This window comes from Caretta caretta, chromosome 2, assembly GCF_965140235.1.
Source record: "Caretta caretta isolate rCarCar2 chromosome 2, rCarCar1.hap1, whole genome shotgun sequence".
NCBI lineage: Eukaryota > Metazoa > Chordata > Testudines > Cheloniidae > Caretta > Caretta caretta.
The window spans coordinates 176,325,650-176,351,058 of record NC_134207.1 but is presented as its reverse complement, the minus strand read 5'-3'; the positions used below and the strand labels follow the sequence as shown (position 1 = coordinate 176,351,058).

At 41.7% G+C, this 25,409-nt stretch overlaps 1 long non-coding RNA gene across 1 annotated transcript; it reads right to left on the bottom strand.

Annotated features, from left to right (window-relative positions):
- Positions 1–8,396: 8,396 nt before the first annotated feature.
- LOC125631831 (uncharacterized) lies at positions 8,397–25,193 on the bottom strand. Its single transcript, XR_007355081.2, has 4 exons — positions 25,070–25,193; positions 20,985–21,021; positions 10,683–14,421; positions 8,397–10,564 (listed from the first exon to the last, which is right to left on the bottom strand). It is a non-coding gene; the product is annotated as an uncharacterized LOC125631831 (long non-coding RNA).
- Between the last annotated feature and the right edge of the window lie 216 nt (positions 25,194–25,409).

The following is a 25,409-nucleotide window of genomic DNA, read 5'->3' as shown; positions in this document are numbered from 1 at the left end:
CAGCTCTGTAGAAGACACTGGAAATTCAAACAAAACAACACACACACACATAGAGAGAGAGACCCTGAGTATAGCATGATATTTGTATGACATATATTCCCAATGGTTTTAGCCTCACACAGAGAATATGTTTATTAGGCATTGCTTATCATCACTACCTTATTATTTGTATAGCACCAGTATGTTAAATAGGCTCTTTATAGATAGATATGAAGACAAGGCCTCTGCCCAGAAAAAAATCTTACAAATCTACTTTCTCCAATTCTGTTTTGGTAATTCTCTGGCACAGTAGAGTCATCATAGCACATTGTGAAGCAGCGTGCCACTTTAGCCAACAGGTTTACAGGAATTGCAGCCCGCCCTTAATCAGAACTGAGGGCTGTCGCTCATTTTCTAGAAAGACATATTGACAATTAAATTCTCGGTGGCGGGGGGGGGGTGGTTGACAATCTTCTATAAAATGATTTTGTTTCTAAAACTTCAGTGAATTCGGGTACTCTGTGAGGGATTGAGACCTTACTCTGAATATTCATTTGCTTATACTGCTGATGTAGTAGGTTAGTATAATCAGTAAATCTGTGAGATACCTGTGTCCAGCTCTTAAGCAGACTTTGTTGGTAGAACAAAGCAGACTTCCTAGAGACTGTAAGCACATCTCAGACCTGCAGTCTTACAGAGTTCCTAATATTAACTCGTTAGCCAGGGAAGGGTTTAGTATCAGATAATGAGGTTGTAATGGTCATGGAATACAAATAGAAAAGTTAGATAAAAATACTCTCTCTGGAAGGTTGCAGTGTAACATTAATTTATTTCTTACAATCTAGACCCTTAACCTAGAACCCTAGCACACAAGAACCAAAAAGAGAGAGAAAAAACAGACTGCTCCCTAAGGCAGAGCAGAAGAACTCACCCCACCTTGATCTAGGCTGGCTTTTCACAGGCTGATTGACGAAAGACCCAGATTACATGCTTCCCCCAGATCCCCTTAGTCTGCAAGCAGGACCAGGAAAATTCTTGAGAATTTAAAGCGATAGCATATATTTTTAACACAGTTTTCGATATACCACAAGAGTGAGAAAAATTACAGAGAAAGCCAGCACTGGGGAGGACAAGTCAATCATCACAGAGGAAGCAGAAATGGAAAATTAATGAGAGGGTTTGACATGAACTGGCCATGAGGAAGAAAGGGAGAGGCAGCAGTCAGTATCTTGGGGAAGTAGAAGCACTTCTTCGTAACCTCTCCTGATTCTCCCACAACCTGTGCTGAGCTATCATCAGAACTGTCCATGAGGAAGACAGTAAGAGCAGCAGTAGAGGTGGCCACACCACAGATACTGCAAAGAGAAAGGGCCAACATGTCTGCTTTTCTTCTCAATTCTGTTCATTTTCTGTTCTGTTCATCTCACAGTGGTGAAGGACAGGAGTCTGTTTGTTATGTCCTTTTGTCATATCCTGTCTATCACAGCAACTGTACTGTGAGCCCTCAAGGGTAGGTACTGTTTTCTTTGTTCTGTGACTATACAGTACCTAGCACAATGGGACTGTAATCCTTGACTGGGCGTCCTAGATGCTACCATAATACAGATTGGGGGTCTTAGCTGCTACCATATTACAGACAATAAATCAATAACAACTTCCTAATTAGTAAGCTTCTAACAAATATTTCAAAGTGACTTGCCCAAAGTTTAACCAAATAACTATTTGAAGTTCTGACACAGTCCTAGATCACCTTCCCAAGAAACCTTGCAACTCTCATAGGGGTTTGCCCATTAAGAAGAGATAAAAAAACATCCCCTCAAAATCTTAACAGTCTGCATGTCTTCTGACATCATGGGCCAAATTCTGCTCCCAGATACGCACGTGCAACTCACCATGACTATCTGAATGACTATCTGAAGGTAGAATGAAGGTTCAGCATGACTATCTGAAGGTAGAATTTAAACCCATACTATTCACATACCTTTCAGAAACAGGTGTCCCTCATTTTGAGGAATAATCACTCATTTTAGTCTCAAAGTTATATATTACCACACAAAATTGTCATCCCCTCACATTTATTATTGGACATTCTTTATATCAGAAATAAAAAAATTGTGAAACTATGGCTAAAGGAAACATTGTTTACACAGATGAATACCACAGCATTTTAAGTTTCCTGCATATACAATTTGTGTATCCCTCCATTTTGGGTATTTTAACTTTTTGTCACATCTTGCACCCACATTTGGGCTTTGGCAAGTTTAGAACTAGGACTGTTTACAAGCTAGGAGTGACATTCTTCTGGAGCAATCCACCAGTGAGAAAAAGAAGGCATATGAGGCAGAGTGATTAGAGTTAACCTAGAAATAAACCTAAATTACATCAAACCTTTTCCTAAAACCTAACAAGGAGTTCAAGTGAGAAACAGAGGAGGAACCCACTGCAGAGTACATACTACAAAGGTAGGCCCCCTCATTCCTATTTCTACTACACTAGAGAAACATTCCTACCTTAAGGGAATGTTTCTTTGGAGTTCTGGGGTTTCTTTGAAGACCAGTAGCCCAAAAAAACCAGCAATGGTTACTTCACCATTAAGGAACCACATAATTAAGCCTGGGAGTACAGCTGATTTATCGTCACACGCAGCACCACACATTGGTAGAAATGTATTATTGCAGTCTCCTGGTGAGATTAAACTGCAAATACCAGTTTAAGATGGTTTATTTTGTTGTTATTCCTATCTCTTCTCTTCTTGTTTTCTCTCTCCATAGGTGGACTGGGTTGGTGACCCTTGCATGCTCCTAGCCAAACAGGGGCAAAGGTTGTAATGGTCATGGCTGTTTTAATGTTTATTTTTTTAAATGTAAACACACACACACACACACACACACAATTTATAAAAACATAAAAAGCTGATAGGCTGAAGCCAAAAGTGATGTGGAGACCCAGGTCCATAAAAGTAACTTAAGGGAGTCAATTCAGATCAGGAATTGATATGGGGTTTCCTCAATCTTGCTTGTTTGTGCATGTATATAGCACCCTATCAAAACCTAATCCAAAAGCTAGTGAAGTCAAGGATAAGAATTCCCATGACTTCAATGTACATTGGCTCAAGTCCTAGTGTGCTGTTTTCATAGAATCATAGAATATCAGGGTTGGAAGGGACCCCAGAAGGTCATCTAGTCCAACCCCCTGCTTGAAGCAGGACCAATTCCCAGTTAAATCATCCCAGCCAGGGCTTTGTCAAGCCTGACCTTAAAAACCTCTAAGGAAGGAGCTTCTACCACCTCCCTAGGTAACGCATTCCAGTGTTTCACCACCCTCTTAGTGAAAAAGTTTTTCCTAATATCCAATCTAAACCTCCCCCACTGCAACTTGAGACCATTACTCCTCGTTCTGTCATCTGCTACCATTGAGAACAGTCTAGAGCCATCCTCTTTGGAACCCCCTTTCAGGTAGTTGAAAGCAGTTATCAAATCCCCCCTCATTCTTCTCTTCTGCAGGCTAAACAATCCCAGCTCCCTCAGCCTCTCCTCATAAGTCATGTGTTCCAGACCCCTAATCATTTTTGTTGCCCTTCGCTGGACTCTCTCCAATTTATCCACATCCTTCTTGTAGTGTGGGGCCCAAAACTGGACACAGTACTCCAGATGAGGCCTCACCAATGTCGAATAGAGGGGAACGATCACGTCCCTCGATCTGCTCGCTATGCCCCTACTTATACATCCCAAAATGCCATTGGCCTTCTTGGCAATAAGGGCACACTGCTGACTCATATCCAGCTTCTCGTCCACTGTCACCCCTAGGTCCTTTTCCGCAGAACTGCTGCCTAGCCATTCGGTCCCTAGTCTGTAGGTGTGCATTGGGTTCTTCCGTCCTAAGTGCAGGACCCTGCACTTATCCTTATTGAACCTCATCAGATTTCTTTTGGCCCAATCCTCCAATTTGTCTAGGTCCTTCTGTATCCTATCCCTCCCCTCCAGCGTATCTACCACTCCTCCCAGTTTAGTATCATCCGCAAATTTACTGAGAGTGCAATCCACACCATCCTCCAGATCATTTATGAAGATATTGAACAAAACCGGCCCCAGGACCGACCCTTGGGGCACTCCACTTGATACCGGCTGCCAACTAGACATGGAGCCATTGATCACTACCCGTTGAGCCCGACAATCTAGCCAGCTTTCTACCCACCTTATAGTGCATTCATCCAGCCCATACTTCCTTAACTTGCTGACAAGAATACTGTGGGACACCGTGTCAAAAGCTTTGCTAAAGTCAAGAAACAATACATCCACTGCTTTCCCTTCATCCACAGAACCAGTAATCTCATCATAAAAGGCGATTAGATTAGTCAGGCATGACCTTCCCTTGGTGAATCCATGCTGGCTGTTCCTGATCACTTTCCTCTCATGCAAGTGCTTCAGGATTGATTCTTTGAGGACCTGCTCCATGATTTTTCCAGGGACTGAGGTGAGGCTGACCTACGCAAAGTGTGGAGTGTGTGATAATGCAAAAGTTTGCAAAGTTTGAGTGTGTGATAATGATGTTGCCCTATAATGGCTGACCTACGCAAAGAATAAGGGACCTGCTGCAACTAGCAGTTAAGGAGTTCTCTGTTAGCTCCAGTAGCAAAAGCCTATGTTGGTGGAACTAAAGAACAAGGTCCATCTGAAGTGCCCAATGCACTCCACAAATATTAAGTGATTTAGATTAGCAACATCTGTGTGAGATAGGCACGTGCTGTTATCCAAATTTTATATATGAAGGAACTGGAGCACAGAAAGGGTATGGATGACAGGTTGGACCTCCCTTTCAGGGTAGCACCAGATGTGCTGGGGTCCCACTGAGCCCAGCGGTCCGACCAGCCTGGGTTTCCCTTGCATTGGGTTGCTGTGCCAGGCTCTCAAGCCCCTTTCTAGCACACACCCAGGCAAGGCCACACCAAGCTGCAGACACAGACTGAAATCAGTTCTGTGTAGGAGGATTCAACTAGGGGAATGGTCAGCACTTCAGTGCATACACCATCTGGAGTGTAAACCCCAAAACAATATTGTCTTGTGCTGTATAGAGAGATCTGTAAAATGCAAGTTCATAAAACTCGCCCCCTCCCTCAATGGTGGGAGATTAGTATCTTCAAAGTTCTATTGTCCTTATTAAGTGGCTCATTCAGGCTGATTGAATGATCACTACTGTCTGGTGGGCATTCCCCCAAGTAAATACACAGTTGTAATTGTTATGTAGTCAATATTCCTAACTTCAGACACAGAAATGATACATGCATACAAATTGGATAAACACATTTAGTAGATCATAACCTTTTCAATGATACCGCACATGACCCATCTTGCATAAAACATATCTTAGTTATGCCATATTCATATCATAATATTTCTATGAAGAATATGGGGTGTAAATAAAAGTATGATTTGGCTCCTTCACTGAAGAAAAATTCCTGTTACCTTCCATGATGCAGGGTTGGTCCTAAGAGACTTTCCCAGGGTCATGTAGCAAAGTCTGTGGGAAAGCCAAGTATGGAATCCAAGTCTCCTGACTCTCAATCTTGTTTTACAAGATCAAAACAAAACCATTCCCCAGAAGTAATTAAATTAGGCCTTGAAGACCTCCAGCTGCTTACCTAGATTATTTAGGCCATGTATGTATTACTTCTCACCTACTTCATTTTCCCCCTTCCATAGGATCTGATTTAACTTTTCTTAAGTAATAGATAAATTACTGGTGTCTGTATTATCAACATCTTATTAAGAGCAAGAATCCAGCTTGCTGCCATTGGAATGTTGTAACATTAATCTCTCATCAGTGATCAGAATGAGATCCAGAGAATGAAATTTATCAAATTCCATTATACAGTGTATCTGGAAGGATGATAAACATGATTAAAATTCATTTCAACAATAGAGTTGCTCATATGTATTTGATGTCCTTTTTCCTTAGAATGGTTAGACAAATTGTATAGCTCCCCACAATGAAATTCAGTCGTGGACAGTATACAATTTGCCCTTATAATAAAAAGCAATATTTACACAGAATGCATTTTGCGTGGAGATTAAATATAATGTGTAATGAAATCTACTTAAGTACTTTATAATTTATTCTGAAAGCAAAATGCATTTGACCAAATGTCATACATCATTCCACAGAAGACTAAATGGCAAATACAATCTATATTCCTAAACAAACAAACAAACAAACAAACAAAGCACCGCCACCTGCATTAAGGGAAGCACAGTTAAATACTCAAAAGTCAGAAAATGCTCAAGTTACGTTTGGGTGTCAAAATATAACTGCACCCCTTTATGCATATGCATTATGGTGTAGACTTTAATTGCATGATCACATACTATTTCTCAAATGCAATATTTAGTTTACCCATTGACTTAATTTTATATTTTTTATACCACCCTAGACACACATGTAATATCTTCTGCTACTGGGTAGTAGTCTGCAAATCCAAAGAGAAACCAGTAAACTCATTTATATACACAGTAAACAAGGGAAGGGTTTTTGCAGACCTACTTTAATCATCATACACCTTGCAATATCCATAGTGAATGAGGCAGGGCTCCTACAGAATTTCCAATGGGATTTTAAAGAAAATCTGTAACTATTTGACTGTAGGCACCAGTAGGATGGCCTGTCCCATGCAAAGTGCACATTCAGGGATCGTTCACACTGAAGTCACTGACCAAACTCCCATGGGCTTCAGTGGTGCAAAATCAAGCCCTGAATGAGGCAAATTAATGTGTCTCTGTCCTACTACCATAGACCTCAAGGTGGGATCCATGATGGGACTAAGGTATTGCAACTTTTAAGTTTGATTCAAGAACCAGGGGAAGACATGCATTTGACCACCTAAGTCATGTACGGGGCCTGATCCAGCGGATGTGCTCAGAGGCTGCCTACTGAATCAGGTCCCATTCAAAATCACAGAGTAGGAGGAGCCCAAGTTGTAACTTTTAGCCCAGTTTTTGGACCACTTTCTTGAGCGATGAGAGCCCCCCTGTTCAAATGCCTTCTCCCCCTCTAGCAGAGGGTGGACTTGAACCTGGGTTTCCCACATCTCTGTGATTTCAAATGGGACCCAATCCAGTAGGCAACGTCTGAGCTCACCTACTGGAAAGAGCCCCCGCACATGACATAGGCTTTTGAATGCCTGTCTTCCCCTAGTTTTTAATAGCTCTGGGGCTTAGGCAGGAGATAGGTGTCTGGACACCTAGAATGAGGCAGCAGTACACATGCTCAGAGGCAAAAATATAGGTGCTGAGGGAATGGTTACCCTGAAAACTTAAACACCAAGTGAGCCTAGGTGCCTACAGGGTTCAGTGGGAGTTTTTGTGGATCACAGTGCAGTCAAAATCAGAATTTAGGTGCGTAAGTATGAGGTTTAGGTGCCTAAGTGTGGGTTTGTGGATCCGGGCCTCAGCTACTCCAGTGAGAGCATAACATGAAAGCTTGCATAGATAGATAGACATCCAAGAGAGTTTAGCCATTGAGTTAAATAGGAGCTGGATAGAATGGGGCCCAATTAGGGTGTTCATAAGACAGGGTTCTTAGTGAGTGAAGCCCATATTTGGCCCATTAAGGCTTGTCACACATAACAACATATCTAATTGCTGTTCCAATTGTTGCACTCTCTTGGCTACAGCAGCCTGGCTTGAATCCTTGCCAAGGAGTTATTATCTTATTTCCATCCAGAAAAGAATTCCTAAAGGCCTAAGGCCCCAATCCTACTGCTGTTAATCATGGAATAGTTCCACTTAGGTCAGTGTTACTGCTTACATAAGTAAGGGTAGCTGAAGCAGGGCCTAGAGGTGTAATATAAAGAAACTAAGCTCTCTTATTAATAAAACATTAAAACTGTTCTCCAATTTGCAAGCAATCACTGAAAAGCAGAATCCTACACCAGACATAAGCTAAGTGTATGTTCATAGAAGGATAATATATATATTTACATTCACAGAGCAACCAGTTGCAGTTTGTGGGCAAAATTCAGCCCTGTTGTAAGCAGATGCAATTCATGGCAATAGGATCATTTACACCAGGGCTTCTTTTGGCCCCATGTCTATTTAGTACAAGAATGCACAATAGTACCAGATGGGGCATTGATTTAGTACAAGTTGAAAGCTTTTGCACGTGAATATTTAAAAAAACTGTTTCTACAATAGCAACTATTTTGGGCTGGAGAACAACATGTGCCAATCTGAGTTGCATCATGCTTTGCGTATCTCAGGGTTCTTTACTTTGAATAGTTCCATACAGAACAGTTTCTTAATCTCTCCCATACAGTTACTGTATGTATAAATCCTCTAACTAACACAAGGATGCAGCATGTTTCTAAAAAGATGCGCCCTGTATTCACTCGTGAAAGTACAAGCCCGCCAGTGGGAGTGATTGAGGCAGATCTTAGTTTAAAGAGCCCAGGGGCTCATACTATTTTAGTACAAGGGATTGGCGCACACGCACACCCCTCACATTTTTTGCACATTTGGTTTTCATTTGTTTGAAATGGTTTTGTAGCCTAATAAAAGACCTACAGCTTTATATAAGGAAGTTAACTGGTTGTCTTTGGGCAGTAGGAGGCTTTTTCATTTATTACTGGGTTATTTTAAGGGCATTATACAGTGATCCCATGAGCTCTGTTATAGCATTGATTTGATTTATATCTTTTTTTTAAAAAAAAAATTAGGCTGTATTTTATTAAAATACCAAATGTCAGTGTGAAAACAGAGTGTGTTGCCTTTTTTATAAAGTTTCTTCAGCTTGGAATGGAAAGCATAGTTTGTAAACCATTAGATCATCCATTATTTTCCCCTTGCGCCTAGTTTAAGCATAAGCAATGTAAACAAAAGGTGCATTGCTTTGGGGTCCTATTCAAGCCCTTCTTCTAGAAGTGCAAAGCTATCTAATTTACCAATCCACTCACACCTTCCAGCAAGGGTTAATTTGCTAGGGTGATCTCACCCTTCAAGGCTTGGACCTGAGGAAGAGAATTTGCCTGCCTAATCTCACATTCTGGCAGTCGGACAAGATGGGAGGTTCCACCAGTTCCTTCCCTTTCATAGCTCAATTTGGAAGGCCAGCCTTTATTGATCCAATTAGCAACAACTTCTGCATCCTTCCAAGTATACTATTAGGGTTTTTTTCCTCAGTAAAATGCTTATCGGACATAGCACAGCAATCAGAAACACACATATTTAAAAGCACAATGAAATCTTCATATATACAATACTGTAGATATGTTTATTTTAGTGGCTCCTCTCATTCTCTTTGCTACATGTATAAGCACTTACTATATAAGGTTAGAATATTGGAAACTAGTATTAACCACTTTACAGCAGAGTAAAGTACAGGATACTGAATAAGTTGATGGAAAGTATATTGCAAACTTAACTTGCTAGGGTCCAATTTAAAACTTTTTGACTCATTCCTTCTTTTGTATTTAGATTTTTCCATATAATATGTACCGTATCAATAAATTTCCCTTGTAAAGTCGTGCCTACAGTGCTTATTCAATGTGGATCTGCATTAATTCAAATAGACATCAAGGGACAAATCATAGTCTCAGGACACAGCCCTGGTAAGTGTGCTGAGTGGTATGAACTGCGGGGTGGAGGAGAAGGAGGGGCATATGGGGAATGGAAACCTCCCTTCCACCACAAGCTAAAGAACAGTAGCAGAGTTGACCCAGGGACATTAATTCCAGTAGTCGGGGGCTTGGCAAGTGGATCTGCATAGTCCTGGATCCACTCGCCATTCCTTTGCCCCTGCCCAGCTCTATGGCAGTACAAAATCCCTATTCTTGGGTGCTGAGATTTTGCCCTCTAGAGCACAGTGTAAGTGTCCTGCTTCTGCTGCACTTAGTGCTCCGGTCAGCACAGAGGCTTTGTGTTCATGCAAAAATACTGTGCATGTTTACCTCAGGGTAACTAACACAAACGAGCTATCCTGAGGTAAAAACACAATGAAGACCAGGCATTTCAGTTTTATTGTGAGGTAAACTCGCTAAGGTCATCCCCTGGAGGGGGTGCAGGTTGTTTATCCTGAGGTAAAAAAAAATGACACAATTTTTAGCAGTGAAGACAAGCCCAGAGAGGCAGGCAAGATGGATTTACCTCAGGGGCAAAATCATGCCTTTAAGTGGCTGATTCTGGGAAGCTTATACTCCCTTGTGAATCCTGGAGCGGCCTTCATTTCTAACTAGATGTTTATAAAAGAAGCCTGAATGCACACTTAATTTGTGCCAGGACTGAGCCCCAGCTCCACTCAGCTTGGCAGTTCAGAGCTCCGGTATCTCTGGGCTTGCCGCATCAGTTACGAAAGCACCTAATTGCTTGAGCCCCAGCATCTCTTTCATTACAAATTAAGCACTGCCTGAAAGGGATATCTTCCAGCCTGTTGTATGGTTGTTAGATTTGTTTTGCATTAGAAATTCAGGTCTTGTTTACCCTGTTTTTGGTTTGTCTATTTTTTTTTACTTGAAGACTTTACGGACTACAGAGAAAAATGGTAGGATTAAGGGCAAAGGAAGCTGAAAATCCACATCTGAGACGTCCATTGAGTTTTCCTGCAAAACAAGAGAAGACCACGCTTGACTTGACATTCCTGCTATTTATTAGTTTAAAAAAATAAATAAATGAAATAAATAACTGGTATAAAGAAGAAAAACAACCACACAAACCTACTTTTTTCCTGCTGAACATCATCTTTAAAGTAAACTCGAGTCATGCAAATGGATTCCAGCTGAAATCCAGATAGAGAGTAAATCAGTGCAGCTTCATTCAGACAGTAGGGTCCTCAGGATGAATGTATGGGGGTGGTGGTACTGAAATGGTTAAACAGAGAGTGCAGTACACATAAAAAATAACACCCCACATACCTGCGGCAAAATAACCTTTTCATTCTGATACAAATTGTGGGAGCTGAAACACTTTAAGTGGGTGTAAGGAGATTCCTGCATAAACATCATCTGTTATAACAAAGGGCCTGTTTCTTCTCCTACTGAAAACAATGGCAACGTTCCACTGACTTCAATGGGAGCAGGATTGGGCCCAAGGTTTCCATGCTGCTTTCGGAATGGAATGGAATGGAAACCTCCTCCCTAACTAATCTGAATACAGGTCACACAACTGTTTCGCTTTTGGGGATAACGGAAACAACTTCTTTTATGTGGACCAGGTTCCACATCTGATATGCCCAGCCACAGATAAAAATCACAAGCATGCTTCTCAGATATTGAATAATATTGTTTAAAGATAGAAATTGTGAGCTGCTAGTCTTTTAAGTATAGTCAGATAGGTTAAATAATCCAGAGGGGTTTACAAGTGGGTGGAAAAGAAAGTGGAAACTTCTGTGAATTTTGGTAATAATTCAGTTTATTATCTTATTTTGATAGAGGGCTCCCTCTTCTGGATTTTGATTTAACTGTATTTCCTGGAATCAAAGCTTGGCTGAATAGCCCTGCTATACATTTCAAACATAATTATTACTAGACTTAGGGTGACATTTTCAAACACCTAAACATGTCTTAGAAGCTCACGTCCTATTGACCTTAGTCACTTAGGATCTTTTGAAAAACCTAGCCTTCGTGTTTAAGCATCAGGTGCTGTGAAATCTGGCCTGTGAAATTTTAAATGTATTTCTTTAACAAGGCCACTACGTTCTTGTATTTTATATTTCAAATTCACATATAACAGACACAGAAGCGTTTCTAGTTCTTCTCAGGTAGAACTGCTTGAATAGTAAAAATATGTATAAGAGGAGCCAGTCTATATAAAAAAAATACAAAAATAAGTGTTAGCTGCAGGACAATAGAAACTCAGCATTCACAAACAAAAATGACTCCTTAGCCACACTTTTAAGTAAAGATTTAATAGTACAGCAATGATATTTAATACTGATGCAGAGAGGTCTCATATTATTGTATGAGTGTAGCAAAATATAGGCTCAATCTTACTACCCTTTGAATTTAATAGCAAATCTCCTATTGTCTTCAGCTGGAGATGGAGCAGGCCTGTACTACAAAACATTTATCATTTATGAACTATTATCATACTTGATTTCAATGGGTGTCAGACTGAGTCTTTACTTACTAAGCTGCAAAAATTCAGTGATGCACAATGAACCTTCTGGTCATCAGAGTGAATCAGTGAGATCTTACTGTACCTTGTGGTTATTTTTCTTCTTACTTCACTTCACAAATCCCCTAACTGATAGGAAATATTTCCAAGGAGCACAACCTGTGGATGATTATGCCTTTCAGATCAGCAGTCCTAGGAGGGAAGTGTCAATAGATTGGGAAGCTCCCCAAAACCAAAACTATTGTTCTTTAGCGTTGATACAAATCAAAATAGTTTCATACAGATACAGTCCTAAAATCCTGCCTTACCCTACAAGAAATTTCCTGCCTTGTGGGGTGAATAGCATTTAATTCCTGCAAAAGACAGACACTCCCTGAAAAATAGGCAAAATTGTCAGGCCTGGGACTGTATATTACAAAAATCAACATTTATTTAGGAGAATAATTTTTTCAAGCTGGAAGAAAGATATTTTTAACATGGGCAGGGCTATAATACCCCAATGCAAACATTGCTATGAGGCTGTGGCTATTGATTAGGTTCCTGGCCAAGTGGAAATTCATTATTCTAGGAAAAGACGGGAATGGCAAGAAATCTCTGGATTTAACTGAAATTAAAATAACACTACTTCACATTAAACTTCACGGTGAAGTGAGTTGCCAGATGTCATCCAACAGGTCAGAGGGAGATCAAGGGATAGAATCCAGGTCTCCTGTGTCCAAGTCTAGTGGCCACCCCTGGACAACACTTTTTAAAACTGTGGCTACACTCTCAAAAGTGACAAAGTAAAAATGGCATCAAAGGGTTGCATATTTCAATCATTTCTATAGGAAATTTGCAGTTTACAAGTGAATACAATTTTTTTCCCAACTGCTGGGCCAGACTAGGAGGTTGGCATGGAACTTCCAACTGCCCCACGTGGAGACTTTGGCATTAGTTGAAGTCCCCATATTTCATGGGACAGGGTACACAAATCCTGGCCTCCATACACCCTACAGCACCCAGGAGATGTAGTGGTCTCTGGACATCTAGAGAAGTTGCGCTTTACACACCATCCACCAGTCCTGGCATCCACACACCATGTGGCGCCTGGGAGATGTGATTGTCAACATCCGCCTGTAGACCGTTTCCTTTTTCTCCCTTTGTGATCCACTTGGCCAGACTAAGCCAGGGGACCAGGAGGCCAGCATGGGCTTCAAATTGCCCTCCTTGTCACTTTTAAACTTTTCATGCCCAGTCCCCTGTGAACTCAGACAGTGTAGGGGTATGGAATGGCTTCCGTATGAGAAGAGATTCATAAGACTGGGACTTTTCAGCTTGGAAAAGAGACAGCTAAAGGGAGATATGATTGAAGTCTATAAAATCATGACTGGTGTAGACAAAGTAGATAAGGAAGTGTTGTTTACTACTTCTCATAACATAAGAACTAGGGGTCACAAAATGAAATTAATAGGCAGCAGGTTTAAAACAAATAAAAGGAAGTATTTTGTCACACAACGCACAGTCAACCTGTGGAACTCCTTGCCAGAGGATGTTGTGAAGGCCAAGACCATAAGAGGGTTCAAAAAAGAACTAGATAAATTCATGGAGGATAGGTCCATCAATGGCTATTAGCCAGGATGGGCAGGAATGGTGTCCCTAGCCTCCGTTTGCCAAAAGCTGGGAATGAGCAACAGGGGATGGATCACTTGATGATTACCTGTTCTGTTCATTCCTGCTGGGGCATCTGGCACTGGCCAGTCGGACGACAGGATACTGGGCTAGATGGACCTTTGGTCTGACCCAGTAGGGCTGTTCTTATGTAGTACCCACTCAGGAATTTACCATTTCCCCAAACAAAAATGCCAAAGGAAAGAGCCAGTGGTTTACTGATTGATTTGCTGGAAAACTGGAAGGTAGATGAACGACAATGTGGCAGATTATGTTAAATCTCTTGATTTTTAAAACATTGTCAAGATTCTGGGAGCATTTCTCTTCTGGTACTTGAAGGCTTCTAGCTGGAAGTACTGCACACAGCAGGACATCAAGAAACCAGATCGTGATGATTGGGAGAATGGGCTGACAGCAATGGAGTGTGCCTTGCACCTGGAAAAGAATGTGAACCACTCACTCCTTGATCCGCACAAGCTGACAACTGACAAGAATGACCCTCATTTGTGTGACTTCATTGTGTGACTTCATTTTCCATGCACAAAACTCAGCAATGGGGTTTCTAACTGCAACCAAAGGACAATCCTCTGGATCCTCAAAGTGTGACAGTCTGAAGAGCCTCTGCATTTCCCATCTCAGCCTGATTCAGACAGGATGGTCTGCAAGACCAGGAAGATCTATTTCGTTCCCCACAAACCTGTTGGGCAAAAAACACCAGGGAGATGATTAAGTGTGGAAACATTTATAAAAGTGCACATTGATTTCCCTCTCAAAAGTGAAATTTCTTTGGCATTGGCGACTGACTCTCCTGTCACTCCTCCTCAACTCAGAGCATTAAGCCAAGGCACTCCTAGAAACAAGGAGCTAACTTTTGTCTCCGCACTGTGATCTGGACATCAGACGACTAGGTCCTTTGTGGTACACAGTATGGCCACTCCCCTGCTGCTTGGTGTGAGTCACCAGGCACTGATGTCTAACCTCTTCCCCCCTTACAGTAAATCTGCTGGTACAAATTGGACAGTCACCAAAGGGTGAACCTGGCTTTCTAGATTCCGCACAGCAACTAGTCCCAGTAAGAAGCCTCCACCTGTTACCCACTTGGGGAAAGTAACTGGGGGGTTATCCCCACTGAACTCAGCCCTTACCCACCAGTCTTGTGTGTGTTGGGAGAACATGGATAGTGAGAAAAGTCAATAGACTTTACAGTGACTTAATCCAATAAGAATGTTATTGTTGTTTACGTTTTCAACCACTGCTAATTTCTCACTCCTTGCTGGAATTTCAATGGAATTGTTCTACCCAATGTCTCCTGCAAGGTTGGACTTTCCTAGGATCCATCCCCTGCACTTCTCCGGGGCTTCAGCTGAGAACTTTGTGGGGACAAAAGATACTTATCTTCAGAATGGGAGGTGCCTAATTTAATTCCTGTATCAAAGAGGGAAAGGGAGACTTTCCCAGTCTGGCTGTGAGATGCAGAGGCTCAGCAGACTCACTCAGTTCCCCAACACAGCCTGCAACAGTTCCCTAAACCTAGGGGACCCATGAATCCACTGATTCCTCTTCACCAAGCCTTCCCTGCCAAACTCGTAGCCACACTGAAAGCTCCTACTCCCTCACTCTTTGATGGAAAGTCTTTTCCGAATAGATAGGGTGAGGAAGTCACTTCCACAATCCCTGATTTCTTCAACAGGGAAGCAGAAAATGTCACTAGTTTCCATCTTTGTCACCTTAGTTGCACAATCATTCATCTCTTGGTTTGCACTGTGCTTTGTGTCTCCCAATTGTTTGGTTTTTAAACCATCCTTATGTGGGAATCAACCTGGATATATGTCTTCTCAGTATATAAAAATATTACACACAAATAACTAGATTAATAGACCACTATTAAGATTGCAAAGTCAAGCACTGAAACATTAGGGAACACAGAATTATAGTTGCCTGTGAAACCTTAATTTGGCTCCCTTATGCTAACACATTATGATACAGTCTTCAATAACATGATCCTGTACTATTTTTTCCAGCGGATCCCTACCTCATTCAGTGCACAGAATGGATGGCGCTCAGTCAGGGCTAGTCTTCACTAGAAGTGCTACAGCAGCGCAGCTGCACCAATGCAACTGCACGGCTGTAGTGCATCTGGTGAAGATGCTCTAAGACGACAGGAGAGAGCTCTCCTGTCGACTTAATTACTCCACTTCCACGAGAGACAGTAGCTATGTCAGCGGGAGAAGCTCTCCCGCCAACACAGTGTTGTCTACACCGGCACTTAAGTCGGAGTAACTTACATTGCTCAGGGGTGTGGGTTATTCACACCCCTGTGCTCCTCCCCCCTCCCCCTGATTTACTGCTTGGCTTGTACGGAGCATGCTCACATGGATTGAGCGTGCTCAGTAACACTGCTGAAGCTGGCTGCCCGCGATCTGTCCCCCACACTGTTGGGCCAGCACAGGTCACCTCTGAGACAAGCTCTTAATGAGCAACTACTTTTTTTTTTTTCATTCCTGTTCAATGTATGGCCCCCGGGCCTTACTGACATCCTGCTCTGAATACAGAATTATGAAGTGCCTCCTTAGCTTTTCTGTGGCACTCATCATTACAGCATCTGAGTGCTCCACAGACAGGAACTGATTTATTTCCACATTACCTCTGTGAAGTGAAGTAGTGGTATGTTACAGATGGGGAGCTGAGGCAGCGACAGATTAAGATCGTAAAGTACTACCAGATGAGAACAGAAGCATTTTACACCCACATTGCACTTGGGTAAATGACCATGCAAGGAGCAACATAGGAGAATCTGGGCCAAAAGGTCTGGCATAAACCCACAAAAGCAAGAAAACACACTCTCTCAGGCCTGGTCTACACTGGGAGAGGGGAAGGGGGGGGAAGAGGGAGGCATCGATCTAAGTTACGCAACTTCAGCTTCGTGAATAACGTAGCTGAAGTCGACGTACTTAGATCTACTCACCACGGTGTCTTCACTGCGGTGAGTAGACTGCTGACGCTCCCACGTTGATTCCGCCTGCACCTCTCGCTCAGGTAAGTACAGGAGTCGACGGCAGTGCGCTCGGGGGTCAATTTATCTCATCTAGACTAGATGCGATAAATTGACCCCTGCTGGATCGATCGCTGCCAGCCGATCCAGCAGGTAGTATAGACATATCCTCAGAGGGTGTTTCTAAGGTGCCTATTATCTTATATAGAGACTGAATGTGCTGAGGTAATGAAGTAGTCCTCTAACACTGCACAATCTGCTGTAATATATGCTGCTCCATGAATGATGGGGAGCCATTCCAAACTCAACCTTTCATGACTTTCATAGATGTAAGTCAGGCTATTATAATTCTATTTGAATCTAAAAAAAAAAACCCTGAAAGGTTAGCAAGACATAATACCTGGCACCTCTAGAGGTCAGTGTAACATCAGAAGTGGAAAAAAATCCCTATCAGACTGCTTTCTGTGTGATTTGGTAGGCCTACATTTATATTGGAATGCAAATTTGTCCAACAATAAGGTTTCAAGGAAAAAGTTTATAATTTTTTGTAATATTATAAGGAGGTGGGCCCAGTGTCAACTATTTCCACTGACTGTAACTGTGAATGAGGTTTGTAAGGGCTCTGTTGGTAGTTAGACATTAGAGGTGTCTACTCTACCATGTGAGCATAAAATGCTCATTGGTATTAAGGGGAGTTATGGGCATATATCCACAAGGGGCCAAATCCTGAAGTCCTTATTCACTCTTTACTTGGCTCTTATTCTGGCATAATTCCCACTGAAGTGTTTTCAGGAATTTTCCTTGAGCAAGTATAACATGCTGGCAAATTGTGTGCTGCATCCTCCCCTAGTGGCTAGCCAACTAGAAGGTACCATCTCCATAGAGGCTACCTGTTAATGGATTTTTCCTTTTAGTCCTCTGCTGTGATGCTGAAGGTCCTCACTTCAAATCCTGTTGATAATCTACATGGGGATGTTAAAAAAGAACTAAGTAAAACTGAGGGTATGTCTACGCTGTGCTGGCATAGCCCCATAGTGTAGGCGCAAACTACACTAGGAGAAGGTATTTTTCCATCCAACGATGTTAGCTACGTCATCAGAAGCATTCTCCCATCAACATAGCTGCATCTACAGTGGGGAGTTTTTCAACATAGCTACGTCGGTTAGGGCTGTGGTGTTTTCATGCCCCCGACCAATGTAGCTATGCCAATATAACTGAGAAAGGGTTTCAGGTTTGGCCTAAGAAGAATAGTCCTGATTCTAAATTATAAATTCTGACCACATATCTGCATGAGATATCTCCCAAGAGTTTAGTAAATGAACCATTTGGGAGTGAATCCTGAATCCTTGCACACTTAAAACTCCCACTGAAGTCGCTAGGAGTTTTGGGCAGGCAAGCATGGTAGTTTCATTGCTCTTTTGTCAAGAATTTCAGCTGTGCAAAGCTGTCGGTGTCCTTGGTATTTGGGGTGGTGACAGCTGCCCAAAGTGGTCAGGGTTTGCAGTGCTTTAAGCAATGCTACCCTCCAGAAAAGATGGAACTTGACCCACTGTAGTGAGCATAAGCTACAGTTGACCTCTGAAAGAGCCATCAAGCTAGCTCAAGCTCCTTAACTCCTAATCAAGAGGGAACAGTGTTTTTGCGAGGGAGATAAACATTCATCACAGATGGAGAAAAAAATTCCAAATTTGAACCCAAATGTCATGGGTTGATCCACTAGTCTTTCAGTTCATCATGTTGCCTAAACTATCTCTCTTGCTGATAGCTTCAGATTGTCTTTTATGTATATTTGACGGAGTGGAACACAGCTGTAGTGTATTAAATGCACATAGCACGTCTCTCGGTTGAAGCAATCATATACCCAGATGCAAAATCTAGAACTCAGAGACCTCATGTGAATCCGAGACATGCCTAGGAGGATTTTGGTTTTGTGAGGAATAAATATAAATATTATAATCTGTGACAGATATAATCTCACTCCAGTACTTTCTACTTTATTTAAAAGGAAAGCTACCTATTTTACTCAGCCCTGCAGTCTGAAAATTCCAAAGAAAATAGGTCCTCTCAGCATGAACAAACTGTGAAATGTAGTTGAAAATAAATTCTTAATATAATTGGCATTAAAGAATTCATTTTCAACTACATTTCACAGTCTGCTCATGCTGAGAAATGCTTTTATCTTTGGAACTTTCTGCTGCAGGGCTGAAAAAAATTTGGGACACTTTCCTCTTAACTCTTTCAGTTTCCTTGGATGACAGAATCCAGCAGAATGGAAACTGCTTATAAAATGTTGATATTCAGATCAGACAAGTATATTGTGCTACCTGAACTTGCTCCCTTGTCCCAAGAAAGGGGGGGAAATATTATATGTTGTAAATCCTGTTCATGTATATGGAGCCTGCTGTTTAAACCAAAGATTATGTATTCCTTCATACAGATCACAATTGCTATACTAATAGTACATCACTATGCTATCCAGAAATCACAGCTGTTATGCCAACATATAAATTACTAAGGGCCAGATTTTAATAGTCTCATTCATGTTGAATAGCACCTGGCAACATGAAGCACAAAGATAGCATTCATAAAGCACAAAGATAGCATTCAGTGACCTTTGCTTTCTCCATCCCCCAACCTGAGATCCTGTGCCAGGCACAGTTTGGCTAGACCAAAGGCTAGCGGCCATGAAGTCAGTGGGAACTGTGGGTACTCAACATCTCTGAAAATCAGGCCTAGGGTCTCCCTCGGCAACCAAAAACTGAGACACCCTAAATTTAACTAGCATCCAATTTTGAAAGTTCTGGCTTGAAGTTCCATTCCTCACCCTATTGCTAACTGTGCAACCAAGGGCCAGTTACTAAACTTATCTAGGCCATTTATTCCGTCTTCATATGATGCACAATGAGTTTGTGGAACTCATTGCCACTAGATATCACTGAGGCCAAGAGCTTAGTGGGATTCAAAAAAAGGTTGGACTTTTATATGGATAATGAGATCATACAGAGTAACAGCAGTAAAGAACGAATAAGAATAAAGATCAGAAACAAAAAACCTGATATTTCAGGGCAGAAAGCAACATCTAGCTAATGAGCATTAGTAGGAAACTTTCCCTGTGGTCAGGTTATCTCATAACTGCCACACTGCAGGATTTCATCTGAAACATCTGGAGCTGGCTACTGTTGGAGACAGGCTACTGGATAGGATGGTTTGATCCAGTATGGCAATTGCTAGATTATACTGAGCCCATTACCAAAGTGTGCAAGTGCCTTATAAAAAAAGATTACAGCTATAATGGATCTGCAAAGCATCAGTCTACAACTCCTATCAGTTCCCTTCCCACTGCAGGTCCCTTTCCCCTGGCCAGGTAAGGGAAAAGGTGCCGAAGCAGGAAGTGGATGAGTTCTGTCAGAAGGCAGTGGCCATATGGCAAAAGAGAAGCTGCAGGGAAGCTGAGGCAGTGGCTGCATGGCAAGCAGGGAGCTGGAGAGAACCTGGAGTCAGAAATGGATGCAGAGCCCTTATGGTACAGGCTGTGACTGCCAGATATTACAGCTCTGTGTGAGAGCATTAGTGACTGGACAGGGAGCCAGTGCAGAGGAGCCCCAATGAGAGATACTAACTGAGCCTGGCTTGGAAACCTACAAGTTCCTATTTGCTTGAATAGAGACTGAACTGGAGAGGACATCCCAGGCACTGGGCCTGAAGAGCCCTGAGTTTTGATTAGACTGCCCAGAGACCCAAACATTCACTGCTATTTCTCACTTGAACTGTACCTGTTTAAGCCACTGTACTTAGGGTATTTGCAAACTTTCCATTTCCTGCTAGCCCTGGTAAAATAACCTGTCCCTTAGCCATGTGTCTGAGAGGTTACTAGGACCCAGGGCTGATGCTTGCAAGACCCAGCTGATGAAGTACCACTAGTGATTGCATCTGAGTGGTAGTACACCTGGCATGCCACTGGCATCCTAGGGGGTTAGGGTATGGGGTAGCCCCAATAATTACACAGCCAAAACAGACCAATTCCTCCCCACTTCCCCAGAGGCATTTGGTATCTGACCCCTGCACACACATCCTACTCTGTCATGTCCTCCTCCTCCTTGTTGTGGCTCTGAAAAAGCTGAAATGAAGAAGTTAGCTTTATACTTCTCTGAGGGGGCAGTGAGATGTGGTCATTCAAACCTGTCTGTGCCTCAGTATCCTTATCTGTTAAATGTGAATAATACTTACCCGCCTTTGCAAAGTACTTTGAGATCCTTGGATGAACGTACCTGGTACTTGGCCACTGTTGGAGCCTCTGGCCTGAAACTGCACACAAAATATTATTCAAAATGGACAGTTACATATTATAACTCCCTAAATATAAACCAGCCTGCCCTTCATCCAAAACCAATTAGCTCCTACTTTTAATTTGCCTCTAATCTCCCTGAATGGACTAAACACATTATCATTTATAAACCAAGAAAGAAATGAGCAAAGCTCCTGGGAGCTTGCTTGCAACATGAAATATTAGGAACATTTACAACTATAATTTTATGTTCCTCATGGAGTTTAGATCTGGAGAAAACAAAAAACAAGTGTCCTTAAGATAGGCGGACAAAAGGTGAAGCGGTCATTTTGCTATAAAGTGCAAAGCTCTAAAGAGAATGGCATCACCTCCCTTGTCCATGGAGTCTTCTCTTTACCTCTTCTGTCCTCCCACTTCTCTAACATATACATACCATCCAAGCTAGCCTTTTTGTGGAAACTAGCTGGTGCTGTTGATCTCTGAATTGCACCTCAAGGGCCAGAGTTAGGTCACAACTGGAGAATAATATTCATGTTCTAATAATCATGGATTTTGGAATAATCTAGTGTCCTACTCCCAGAATGTTTTAAATTTTAAAGGGCCAGAAGCAGCGGGATTCATGTTACATGGAATGAACAGGGTCCTGGAACTCAGCATAAAATACACAGGTGCAAGGTGTTTAAAAATTATAAATATCCCAGGGTATTAATAGTCAAATAAAACAAATGTAATAAAGAAAAAATTAGCCACAAACCGTACACCAGAAGAACTTGTTTTCCCTAACTAAGCCCTATGTTCATTGAGTACCTTTCTCCAACAGGACTTTCACCTGAGTGAGTGCCTTCTAGTAATACTCTCTCTTATATGTTGATTAGGGCCCCATCATACCCTGCTGTTAAAGAGACACTCACACTTCTTGACGTTCCTGTCTTAAGGATGAGTGTAAAGGGAGCAAGTTAGATAAGAAGAAAAGAAAAGGTTAACAACAAGGTCAGGAAAAATCTTCAAAGAGCTAGCACCCTACCACAGGCCAGTGGCGCATTCTGGGAGCCTGCTGTTCTACATCTGGGGAGCAGCCAAGCCATGTACCATCCAGATGACATTAGCATAGGTAATTTGAGAGTGGACCAACCAGCTACCCTGAAAGATCCTAGAGAAGAGAAAGGCATCCCAGTCATTTATAAAGGATCCAGAAAGGGCAGAGCCTTCAAGCCACCACTCTGGAAATTCAGGAGGGCTCCATGTATCCTAACTAATGGAGAAGAAGAGAAGAGAAATAGCTCTACAGACTTGAGTGGAGAAAGGCATGGGAAGTTGAAGAGAGCCATCAAGTAGGGGGTGTGGAGCCAAGGCTCTGCCCATTTACTCTCTATTCCCTGCCCTTCCCCACAACTGCTCAGAGGAGGGGATAAATGGGCAAGCAGCTTAATCCTAGGCAGCTAGACCTGAAGTCTAGTGAAGAGGGTATTAAATAAAAATGTAATCTTTCTGAGATTTTTCAAAGCGACCTACAAGATCTGAATGCTCAATTCCCATTAATTTTCCCATAGGGATTTGATCACCCAAATAGTTTTAAAATGCCAACCTTCATGTCTTGTAGTGCTGTGGATCACAGTAGACAGAAGTTGGAGGGAAAAAAAGAGTTTGCCATCCCACCCCCAAATGGTAAAAATGTATCTGCTTATTGTTTTCTATCACATTGGTCTGTAACAACCTGATTTAACTGAGGCTGGATAAAAAGTAAGTTGACATTTTCTTGTGTAAGTCAGACCACGTCAAAGTGCCTAGAGGCAGTATCATGAAATACTTGTCTCATTGGTCATGTGTATATGTTATATATTATCAAACACGTCAAAAGAAATATTTTTTAAAAGGACACAAACCCTAGGGAAAATGTTAAATCTATCAAAACCAGTGAGGGCCAGATTCTGCCACCCTTGCTCACATTAAGTAGTACCTTACTCTGAAAACACTGGTGAACTTAATAGAGCTACTGTAAATATTGGATTCCTTAGATTATTAATGCCTGGTCTCTGCTGAAGGCTAAGAACTCACTGGTTGTTATGGAAAAAAAGAAAATAAAACATTTTCTTACCAGCTGTAGACACTACTCAACGTGAGTAAGGGTGGCAAAATGTCTCTCTTTCTTGGTAAAATTTGGGACTGTGAAGTATTCATTCTAATGTTTGAAATCATAGAAAAGGTTATTTTAAAAGCTGCAAGATCTTTGGAGCAGGGACTGGCTTTTCACTGGATGTGTGTACAGTTCTTAGCATGCTGGGGTCTTAATTCCTGATGGGGGCCTCTAGGTATTATTTTAATAACAATAAATTATATGGAAAACAGTTGAGAGCCATCAGAAACTAATTATGAATAAAATTAAGGGAGAAAAGGTGGCTTCAGATGTCTATATGTCAGACAGATATTAAAGGTATCTTCAAGCTCCAATGTGAACATTACTCAAACAAAGGTGCTGGGGGAGCCTACACATTCAACTTATGCAAGTATCCCCATTAAAGTCAATGAGGCTGCTTTCATGAGTAAGGACTACTTGAATGACACCAGTGGATCCAAATTCAGTTTTCTTTGGATGTAACTAGATCACCTTCCTTTGCTGTGGCTAATCTTAAGGAAAGTAAGGGTAAGAGGCCCACATTGTTCAACCTCTAATTTAAAAGGAAAGATGGTCTCATCTCCTTATTTATGGAGAAGACTGGGTTTTTTAAATACAGCACAGATCTGGCCTGTATGTCCAAAGCTGGCATTGATAACGTAAGAAAATGATCATTTTCACATTTGTGTAGCACTTTGTATTTTCTTTGGGTGCTGTACAAAAATTAACAAATCCAAAAAGGATGAAATCTGACCTTAGCTAAAGCACCTGTGAGGCAATCAACACAAACCCCTTTCACAGAGTCTTAATAGTTACCTCTGCAGTAGATGCCTGGGGCAGACAAACTATCCTCATTTCACAAGGGAGGAATGAGATCTTCTCATCCCATGTTTACCTCACCTTTCTAGAAAATCTGGTCCTTGCTACTGCGGTGGGTGGTTTAAAGACAGGTTTGCATTCTATGTTGTGCAACCTAATGGATCTCAAACGTGAGTCTCCTGATTTACTAATTTCTCAAATGGCCTCCTAGGCAAGTTTCCAAACTAATACTGCCAGGACCAAAAGTCAGAACTGTTTCTCCTGGTCCTTAGAGAGTGGCTTGCTGTCTGCTTCAGTAAATCATTTTTTACAACTATTCCTTGATACTGCTCGACTGAACTGCAATCAGCCTGAACATGTGGTGGCCATCAGCTCATTTCACTGCTCAACAACCATTATGGGATTCTCTGTTAGATATTTTGAAGTTTTCAGGAATAAAAGGCCATTTTGATATATTAAAGGCATAATGTCAGGTTAAAAATCATGTGTCCTATTAGAAACCAGGGCATAAAGCTGCTTTTCTACCTCAGCAGGACCACAAGGTGGTAGACTGTAAAGCCAGCATCCTTTTATATATAATAAAGGTGTCACTGGCCCAAGACTGAGCCTTGCCTCCTGGGCCTCAAACAGAGATAACTAGGGTTTCCTGTTTCCAAAATGAAGTATTTTAGAATTGCAATTCTGCAAACATTTTCAAGTTTTTGGCTTTTTGTCCTAATCTAAGATGGAAAATTCTCTGAAAATTCTCAAATTATCACAGAACTGAAATGTGTTTTCCTGGCCAGCTCTAAGTCTGACCTCCTATATATCACATGCCATTAAATTTCACCCAGTTACCCCTGTATGAAGCCCAATAACTTGTGTTCAACTACAGGATATCCCCCAGAGAAGCAGCCAGTCTTTAATTCATATTTGATATCAATCAATGGAGAATCTACCACATCCTTTGGTAGTTTATTCCAATGGCTATTCACTCTCTCTCTTAAAAAAATTGTGCTTTATTTCTAATTTGAATTTGTCTGGATTTAGCTTCCAGCCATTGGTTCTTGTTATGCCTTTCTCCTCTAAGTTAATGAACCCTTTAGAACCTGGTATCTTTTCCTCATGAAGGTACTTACACATTGTAATCAACTCACCCCTCAATCTTCTTTTTGATAAACTTCAACAGATCAAGCTCTTCAAGTCTCCCACTGTAAGGCTCCAGCTATTCATGTATTTCCAGGAAGACTGACCCAAGTCATGGTGAGAGCATTCTGGTTGACATAGCTGTTGTTGGACAATACCCAGATAAATGAAATTCTGAGGTGCACTCTGCACATGAAGGAACTCTATTCCATACTGCCACACTCACTCCTATATGCACTTACTGTAGATTATGACACTCCTAGGACAGCAGGCAAGAGAACATCTCACTAGTACTGAATGTGAGATTCTGCTCAGTGTATCCTGTGAATAATTGTCCCACATTCTGTTTCC